Source organism: Syzygium oleosum, unplaced genomic scaffold (genome assembly GCF_021117445.2).
Source record: "Syzygium oleosum isolate NSW1041296 unplaced genomic scaffold, Sole_v2.1 Sole_v2.23, whole genome shotgun sequence".
NCBI classification, from domain to species: Eukaryota; Viridiplantae; Streptophyta; class Magnoliopsida; order Myrtales; family Myrtaceae; genus Syzygium; species Syzygium oleosum.
Genome location: NW_026607507.1, coordinates 6,614,168 through 6,623,768, shown reverse-complemented (window position 1 = coordinate 6,623,768; position 9,601 = coordinate 6,614,168).

Sequence of the window (9,601 nt, the reverse complement as noted above, 5' to 3'; positions counted from 1 at the left end):
GAAAGGAATATCTTCAAGTCACGCGAATAGCGGCTAAAAATATTTCTTTATAATTTTTTGAAATAAATTTCGGAGAAAAGAAAGGCAACCTCTACATCGCGGGCTCGCTTCAAGGTCGTATCTTTCTTAACACCATCCTAAAATGTCCTATTGCGGCCCAGGTCCGGAAACAAGCGTGGTTGTGTGTGGGCACAATGTAGTACTAAATCATTAAAGCATGCACAACAATTTATAAACAATCAATTTGAACTCGCAAGAACAAATAACACCTTAATGTTAGGGTCATACCTAGAATCCCCGCTGCCAAACAAAAATTATTGTTAAAAAGATAAAATTTTGGCTTAAGTCCACTTTTAAAAAAAAACAAGTCTCCAGTTGAGCGCCGGGCCTGTCGCGACCAACTCCCAAGCTTTTTTATCGAACAACATGCAAAAGAAGGGGGCTCGCACGTACGTGTTAAGTCTCGGTTCAGACTTAACTCGACTCTCCCAAGCCCATACCATCGCGACTTAGGGTTTAAGTTTTTAACATGCAAATGGTTTATACCAAGGAGTCGCCACTAATCGATTTGAGGTGGGTCGATTAGAAACCCAAATAGGATGATGGGAGAATCACCCTATTCCTACGAACCAGAGATTAACTTGAGTTCGGGACTTGGTTACACTAGCTGGATAAACTAATGCCCTTTCGGTACCTTTCCTACCCCTGTTCATTTTGAAAACATTTGTCAGCAATTGGAATTGATTTAGCGACCTTTCTCCTAACATGTGAGGTGATCAAACGAAAGTGCGTAATCGAAACGACGGCAGTCAGGAACACAACACCATGCACCCTAAGGTTCTAACCTTAACTAAGTCGATGACATTCAAAACACAACTCATGCAATTGTATTAAAACATGCATAATAATTCGATGGTAATAAAAAAACATGCAAAATACTATCATGTAACCTCAAAGCTTATTTAATTTAAACAAGACAAAAAAACATGCATAATAATATCACATTAAATTAAAACAACAAATATATCACATAATTTAAAAAAACTTTTTAAAAAAAATTCTGAAAAATATATATAATACAAAAAAAAATTCTTTAAATTTTTTTTTATATTTTTTTCGGCAAAAAAAATACAGAAAAAAATTAATTTTTTTAAAATAAAATAATATTATATTATATTAAAATGGGTCGGGTCGGTCGTGTCCGACTGGTCAACGGATTCGACCCGGGCGTTGACCCGGGTCGACGCAGTTTGAACGGTCTGCTTGACCGACCCGGTCGAGCCCGGTGAACCGGTCACTAATCGACACAGGCACTGTCATGGCGAAACCAAGCGACCCTGCACCAAATGACCCAGGCCTACGCAGCCCCCAAATTGGCCACGGGAACACCACCGAAGCCTGGCCGCCACCCCGGGCTCAGCCGTCTGACTGCCAGCTCTCGCCATGGCGAGCAACAAAAAAGCCTCTTTGAGGCGCTTATCGAACACACGGTGAACGGCTCAAAAAAAAGGAATCCCGCCTGTTTCGAGACCTCGCCGTCCTGGACAATCATTCTTACCTTTATCGACAACACGCGGGACGGCGGGCGGGGGCCCATTTGCTGAAAGGGCTGGCGACTCGCGCGAAACGGCCGACGTTGGAGTCCAAAAACCCGGGAGCAAAAACAGGGAAAACATAGCGATTCGGGTCGGACGACTCACCGATCGAGGCTGCCGGATGGTTTTCCGACGGCTTTGCGGGCACGATACGGCTACGGTATCCGCAAAACATACCCAGCCAATCCTCATTCTCTCTTTTCTCTTGGTCTCTCTCTCTATTTCTCTTTGTTTTTCTCTTTAGTTGGCCGACCGGGTGCTTCCAAAGGGTCGCTTGGTCGGCTTGCTCGGCGACGAGGCCGGGCCCGGGACCCCTCAGACTCCTCCGAGGTCTCTCTTTCTCGGTTTCTCTCCGATTCTCTGGGACTCTGCGTGTCTCTGTCTCTCTCTCTCTCTCTCCCCCCACTTTCTCTCTCTCTCTCTCTCTCTCTCTCTAGCTTGTATAGGCCGACGACCACTCTCACTCTCTCCGCTCAGTGCTCTGCTTTGACACGGCCTACACCGGCCTACACCCCACTTGAAGACTTTTATGGCCATTTAGGCCGATGTGGGGGCCGCTGGCTACGACGAAACACAGAGGGGAGAAGGAGAGAGAGAGATAGCTGGCTTGAAACGGAAGACGTGGATGAGCCTTAATGGGGGCCACCCCATTGGCGTGTTTCTTCTTCGGCTTCCTCTGGACCCGGATGGGGATAGGCGCGCTGGATCTGCTCTCGCGCTCGTGCTCGACGTCGCCGCAAAGGAGAACGAGGGAGAGAAAAGGACCGTCAAGCAGCAGGGGAAGAAGGAAGAGAAGGAAAAAAAAGAAAAGCGGCCGGCCTTTGGGCAGGGAAAGGAAAAGGAAAAGAAAGAAGAGTGGGCTAGCCCATGCGGAAAAGAAAGGGCCGGGTCACCACCACCCAAATTTTCGACTGATTTTTTTTGGTTTTTTATTTTTTATTTTTTTGATTTTTTAAAAAAAAACATTCTAATGGATCCTATTAATGCAAATGTGCCTAATTTCTATATGCAATGCATTTAAATAGAAATATTTTTTATTTTAGGAATTAAAGAAATTTAACTCCCTAAATTTTGTGTAATTAATTTTTGGGCAAATTAAAAATAAACGTGTCACATAAGGGTACTTGATCTGAGGGGGGATGCGCGATTTTAGGATTGTCCGGTTATGGAAAGGGACAACGGTGATGGGAACACCTCGGGTGGCTTGGGCCCACGAGTTAATGAAGGTCATGGCTCTTGCACCGTCGGTTACGCAGTGGCTCATGGCGATCCCCAGGGTGAAACCTCCACATCACCTTATCGAGAAGCAAAGATCAAAGAAGAAAGAATCATTTAGGAAGTATCTACAGATACAAAAATTTAAATCAAGAGAGCAGAGATAAAAAGATTCGATATCCTATAAAAATTTATATTATATGCCTACTGTTTTAGTTATTGAAGTTTGACCTCGTGTAGGGTAAATTTCCCAGTTTGATTATTGAGCTTAGTTGACATGCAACGGCTTGCTAAATCGAGCTAGAAGCTCGCAAACTCATGCTCAATCGAATTTAAATTACATATAAGAGAAAAAATATTTACAAATAGACTCAATTTATGTAGATCAACACCATAATATTCATTGAACATGTGGAGCTCGCATGACTAATAGTTATGGTAACGTTAGGTCTATATGTACCTAAGTCTCTGTGTCTACGAGTCTCCATATTCGAGTCTAGGTGTCCATCACTGAGTTGTTTTGATGATACTAAGCCTAAACTCGTGCAATTATCATATCTGTATGGAATGGTGAGGGAGGAAACTCATAATTCCAATGATCTCTGACAAATTATTAGTTGACCTGTTACCTACAAAGGCACAAAAATCTCTGAGAGGACAAATACATAAGTCAAAATGTAGAAACTGTTGCAATTTCTCGATAGAATGTCACTTATCTTTAGGTATCCTGTCCCATGCCGGTTGAAACACAAGGCAAACGACAATTTTAATTGCAACGATTGCGGCACAATGGATCTTGGGGTGTGTCGCCTTCTCTTTGCCAGGGAGCATAAGATAATCAACCTAATTTTCTTAGATAACCATTGATTAATTAATGATGAACCTATATCACAAGTCTAGTTAAAGTAGATGCATACAAAACCAAGATTCTTCAATACCTGAGCAGTCAGAAGGGAACTTCTAATAAATCCGTGATGGAAGGATCCGTGTAAACGAGCTTTCTTGAAATGTCCGGATCGAGAACTCGAACATCACCCAACATGTTGATATCACAGTCGGCAATGGCCTCGACAAAGGTCGCACTCCCTTTTGGTGCATGGCACGGCGAACTTACTTCAGGAGTAGTAGCCAACTTCCGCAAGTGGGTAATAATGGACCAAGACTTTGGCTAAAGCTTTTCAGCAGATCTCCGATGTCATCTCCGCTTCTCTCGCAGCAATATATTGCATGCATGGTGATGGGAATGGTGTTGGAACCAAAAGAATAATAATAAACTTTGGAAACTTGGAATAAGAGCACAAATAATTATTGGAGGGAGAACTTTTGTTTAGAATGCTTTGTCTTTGTGGCTTCGTGTTTGGCTTGATTTACAACTCACGACTTTATCCCTTTATATAGGAATTGAAGTTCACAAACTCCAATGATTACATTTCATAAAGAAAACATAACAATTCACAATCATTAAGAAAGACAATAAAACAGCTTAATCTGTTGAAGAAAAACGAAGCCACGTTGAAGTTTTTATGACTCTTCTTTAACGCTTATAGCTTCCAGCAACTGACGTGCTCAATCACACCAATAATCAATTTTATGTTTCTCCAACAGCCTCCCTTAAAATTGATTTTGGAATTCAACAACACCGAGCATCATTTTTAATTTTTTGAACGTCTCCGTCTTCAATGGTTTCGTCAAAATATCTGCAATCTGATCTTCTGACCTACAGAAATTAAGTTCGATCTCGCCATCTTTGACTCTATCACGAATATAGTGATACTTGATGTCGATGTGTTTTGTTCCTGCCATGAAAAATTGGATTCTTAGGCTAAAGCCATAGCTTCGATTTATTATCACACAATATTTTGGTAGGACCTGTCTGTTCATGCATTAATTCACACAACATCCTACGAAGCCATATTGCTTGACATGCCGTCGAAGATAACGCTATGTATTCCGCTTCAGCTTGTCGAAAGTGCAACGACTTGTTGTTTTTCGAGGACCAAGAAATTACTCTGATCCAAGAAAGAAAGCATTTCCGAAGTACTCTTTCGAGTCTCAATATCACCTGCCCAATCACTATCCCGTGGTAGCCCACCAAACTGAAATTATCGGTATAAGAATATAAATTCCATGATTACGAGTTCCACCGACATACCGTAAAATTCTTTTGCTGCAAAATGTGATTGGTATGGTTTCTCCATAAACCCGACTAATAATTCCCACACCATAAGTAATATCCGGCCTAGTAGAAGCCAAATATCTTAAACTGCTAACGATGCTTTTAAAATAGAGTGGGATTTACTAGTTCACCGCTCCTTCTTTCTTTAGCTCCAATCGTTCGCTACGGGAGTTCGTATTGGTTTGAGTGATTCCATCTTCAATCGCTTCAAAATATCATTAGCATATTTCAAACGTGAAATAAATATGCCATTATTCGCTTGCTTCACTTCAAGTCCTAAAAATAGGACATCAATCCTAAACTGTCATCTCGAAATGGCTAGTCATAGCCTCCCCGAATTCAGCAAACATCTTTGGACAGGCTCCACAGTAAATATCAAGTCATCAACATAAAGGCACACAATTATTATGTCACCGTTAGTATTTGACTTGATATACGTCAGGTATGCTCATACGGACACTTTTGAAAATCATGCTCTAATAGGTAAGTGTCAATCCTCGTGTACCACGCTCGAGGTGCTGTTTTAGCCCATATAATGCCTTTTTAGTTTGTAAACTTGATTTTCATGCCCTTTCTTCTCACTAACCACGCGGTTGCTCCACATAGACTTCCTCTTCAAGAACACCATTGAGAAATGCTGATTTCACATCCATTTGATGGATCTTCCAAGGATTCTGAGCTGCGAGTGCTAAGATCATCCGAATGGTATCCATTCGAGCCACTGGTGCAAATACTTCAAAATAATCAATACCTGGCTTTTGTTTGTAGCCTTTTACAACCAACCTGGCTTTATGTCGGTCCACTTGACCGTTAGGCTTGTACTTCGTCTTATATAGCCACTTGACACCAATGGGCTTCTTACCAGGTGGTAAAGAAGTTAACTCCCATGTGTCATTCTTTTTTTCAATGGAGTGGATTTCTTCATCCATTGCTAGGATCCACTTCTCATCTCGCTCTTTGCATCATCATAGGACACGGGGGTCACATTCTGCAAATAAACAAAAATTTATCATAGTTTCATCAGTGATTCCATCACTATCACTATCATCATTTCTTGTGACAACATAATCCTTGAATCTTGATGGCGTCTCCCGCAATCACTGTGAACGACGTATCGGCGGTTCTGAAACTCGCTCTTGGTGAAGAAAAAATGAACTACCAGACAAAGATGATGGATCTTCAATTGAAGATTTTTTGTCTCTCCCACCAATAGTTCTTCTTCGATGGTGATGCTTTCTGGTCAATCTTCCGGTTCCAGTCCCAGGCTTCATCTTCAAAAACCGGACATCCTCAGCATGATTACCTTCTCGTACTCCGGATTATACAAACTATAACCCTTAGTAATGTCACTTTGTAGCCGATGAAGATGCACTTCTGGCTTTTCTCATCCAACTTTTTCCTCCGTTCATCTGGTATATGGGGATATGCCACGCACCCAAATACTCGTAGGAACGAAACATCCGGCTTGTTGCCACTCCAAGCCTCTTATGGGGTTCTTCCAAGAACACTCCTTGTTGGACACCTGTTTAGCACAAATACAACACATGCAACGGCTTACGCCCAAAACTTTTGGGTAAATTTTTAGCCTTTAGCATACTTCTTGCCATTTCAAAATTGTCTGTTCTTTCTTTCTACTATACCATTTTGTTGAGGAGTATAGCTGGCGATCAATCGACGTTTCACTCCATGAAATTTACGGTATTTGTCAAATTCATTCGAAATGAATTCTCCCCTCTATCCGATCTCAACGTCTTTAAAATAAAGTCACTATGCTTTTCAACATAGACTTTAAATTCTTTAAATTTGCCAAAAGCTTCAGATTTTTCTCTCAGAAAATATACCCATGTTTTTCCGGTAAAATCATCCACAAAAATTAACGTGTACCTTTTTGTCAGGCGATTCCACCTCAACAAGGCCACGGATATGCGTATGTACCAACTCCAATGGTTGTTTTGCTCTTCGGCTTTTCCAAGCTGGAAAGGATTCTCGATGTTGTTTTCCAACAAGACATCTTTCGCATGGTCGATCCGATTTGTCAATCGTCAGGCATGCCGGTCACCATCTTTTTCCGGACTAGTAATTTTAGTCCACGAAAATTTAGATGACCGAATCGAAGATGCCACAACCAGTTTGTATTTTCATCATCGCTTGAAAAACTCAAAAGATTCTTCGTCCGAAGAGTCAAAGGGAACATTCGGTTCTTCGTCATTTGCACCATTGTAATCAACTTATCATTCACACCTTTGATGGTGCAAACTCCATTTTCAATATGGACTTTATGGCCTCTTTCGGAAAGTTGTCCAACACTTAACAAATTCCAAAAAAGTCCCGGTACAAAGAAAACATCTGCAATGTAACATTAGTACCATCTTTTGACTTGATATTAACGTTACCTTTGCCCATTACGAGAACTTTGGATTTATTCCCAAAATTAACTTCACCACGGCCTGTCTCGGCCCAATTGCGAGAATAACTCCTTTCGGCCAAACATATGATTACTACACCCAAGTATCAAGGTACCGAGATGTTGGTGTCCACGATGCTTGAGTCATCCTTCTTGCACGCTAGCACCTCATTTTCCTCGGCATCAATGGCATGTGCTTGCTGTTCTTGCTCGTACGCCACCTTTGCTTTACATTCGGATTTGTAATGTCCGAATTTGTTACACTTAAAACACTTGACCTTTGATTTGTCAAGTGTTTTATATTTTCCGGTGAAATTAAAATTTCCACGTCCACGTCCTCGACCACCTCCATGACCTCGGCCACCTTGATAGCCTCCTTGGCTTGATTGAGTGACCCGACTCTGCAATGCTTGCTCGGGAGTCGAATTGACGGACTTTTGATTCATTCTTTGCTCATGCGAGCACAATGAACCCATCAACCGCTCCAACGTCATGGTTGACACATCTTGCCTTTCTTCAATCGCCGCGACAACGTAGTTAAATCTTTTGGTCAAAGACTTCAATATCTTTTCTACAACTCGCACATCTTGGAGTTCTTCACCATTAACCCTCAATTGGTTAACAATGGTCTGCACACGATCAAAGTACGCCGAGATTGATTCAGAGTCATTCATACGTAAAGACTCGAAATCTCCTCGAAGTGTTTGAAACCGCACACGTTTGATACGATCATCGCCTTTGTAGGATTGTTGCAAAATATCCCACGCTACTTTCGCGGTTTCCGCGCTCGATATTTTTTCAAATATCATTTCCTCTACGGATTGAAAGATCGCAAACAATGCTTTCTGATCTTTTTTTCGAGATTCCACCAAAGAGTCTTTCTCCTCCCTTCTCAAAGCATCGAATTCTTCAGCATTGGCCACTTCGGTGTAGCCGTTTTCCACCAAGTTCCACAAATCTTGCGATTTGAAAAGAACTTTCATCTGGACGGACCAGTTATTGAAATTCCTCCCGTTCAACTTTGGAAGTTGTAACTGAACGGAACTAGTAGATGCCATTTCTAGCTCTGATACCAAATGTTGGAACCAAAAGAATAATAATAAACTTTGGAAACTTGGAATAAGAGCACAAATAATTATTGGAGAGAGAACTTTTGTTTAGAATGCTTTGTCTTTGTGGCTTCGTGTTTGGCTTGATTTACAACTCACGACTTCATCCCTTTATATAGGAATTGAAGTTCACAAACTCCAATGATTACATTTAATAAAGAAAACATAACAATCCACAATCATTAAGAAAGACGATAAAACAGCTTAATCTGTTGAAGGAAAACGAAGCCACGTTGAAGTTTTTATGACTCTTCTTTAATGCTTGTAGCTTCCAGCAACTGACGTGCTCAATCACACCAATAATCAATTTTATGTTTCTCCAACAAATGGCCCGGTTGAGGCTGGACAGGAAGTAAAATCCGTCGGGTGGGGCCGACTCCGGTTGGACCAAGACTGGTCATGACTTCTTCACGGTCACGGCACCGCCGGTCTTTATCATGGATGCCTCCATCGTTGCAGCTCAGAAACTTCTTGGATGAGAAAAGAACTGCATGTGATGGAAGCAACATATATTTGGTAAAAAATAACAAGTGAGTGCTCACTCAATGCAGCTGATGTACGACGGTTTGTTTTATCTAAATGTTAAAATATACATAACGTTGATGGATGGAGTTCATTATCATCATTTTTGGTCCATCTATACAGTGTGTCCAGGTGTTCTTGTGAAAGATTCAGTAGACTGGAGGCTAAGAATTTCTTTCATAAAGTACGTCTAAACTTTGAAACTAATTAGGTATCTTAGAAAGGGCAATCCTGAAATAAGTTAACTCTATCGTCTGACCATAAGAAACTATTTGATGAACTTAACCCTAGTATGTGTCGAACCAAGTCGATTGCATTGCATTATAGAATGGATCGAGCATCGTAAGGAGGAAAGCGAACCTTTATATTTGCCTTTAAATCCATCAATTTGGATCAGTTTACCGAATCATGCATCAAGGAGAGACAGTGATTCGATGCATATACGCTCACAGATCAAGACCCTTATAGATTATAGTTCTTCTATCAAGACCGAACGAAATAAGAAAGAAAAAGGAAAAAGAAATAACGAAGAGCTCCAAAAAGAAAATGAAAGAGGCATGTATACCTTGGGAAGCTTCAC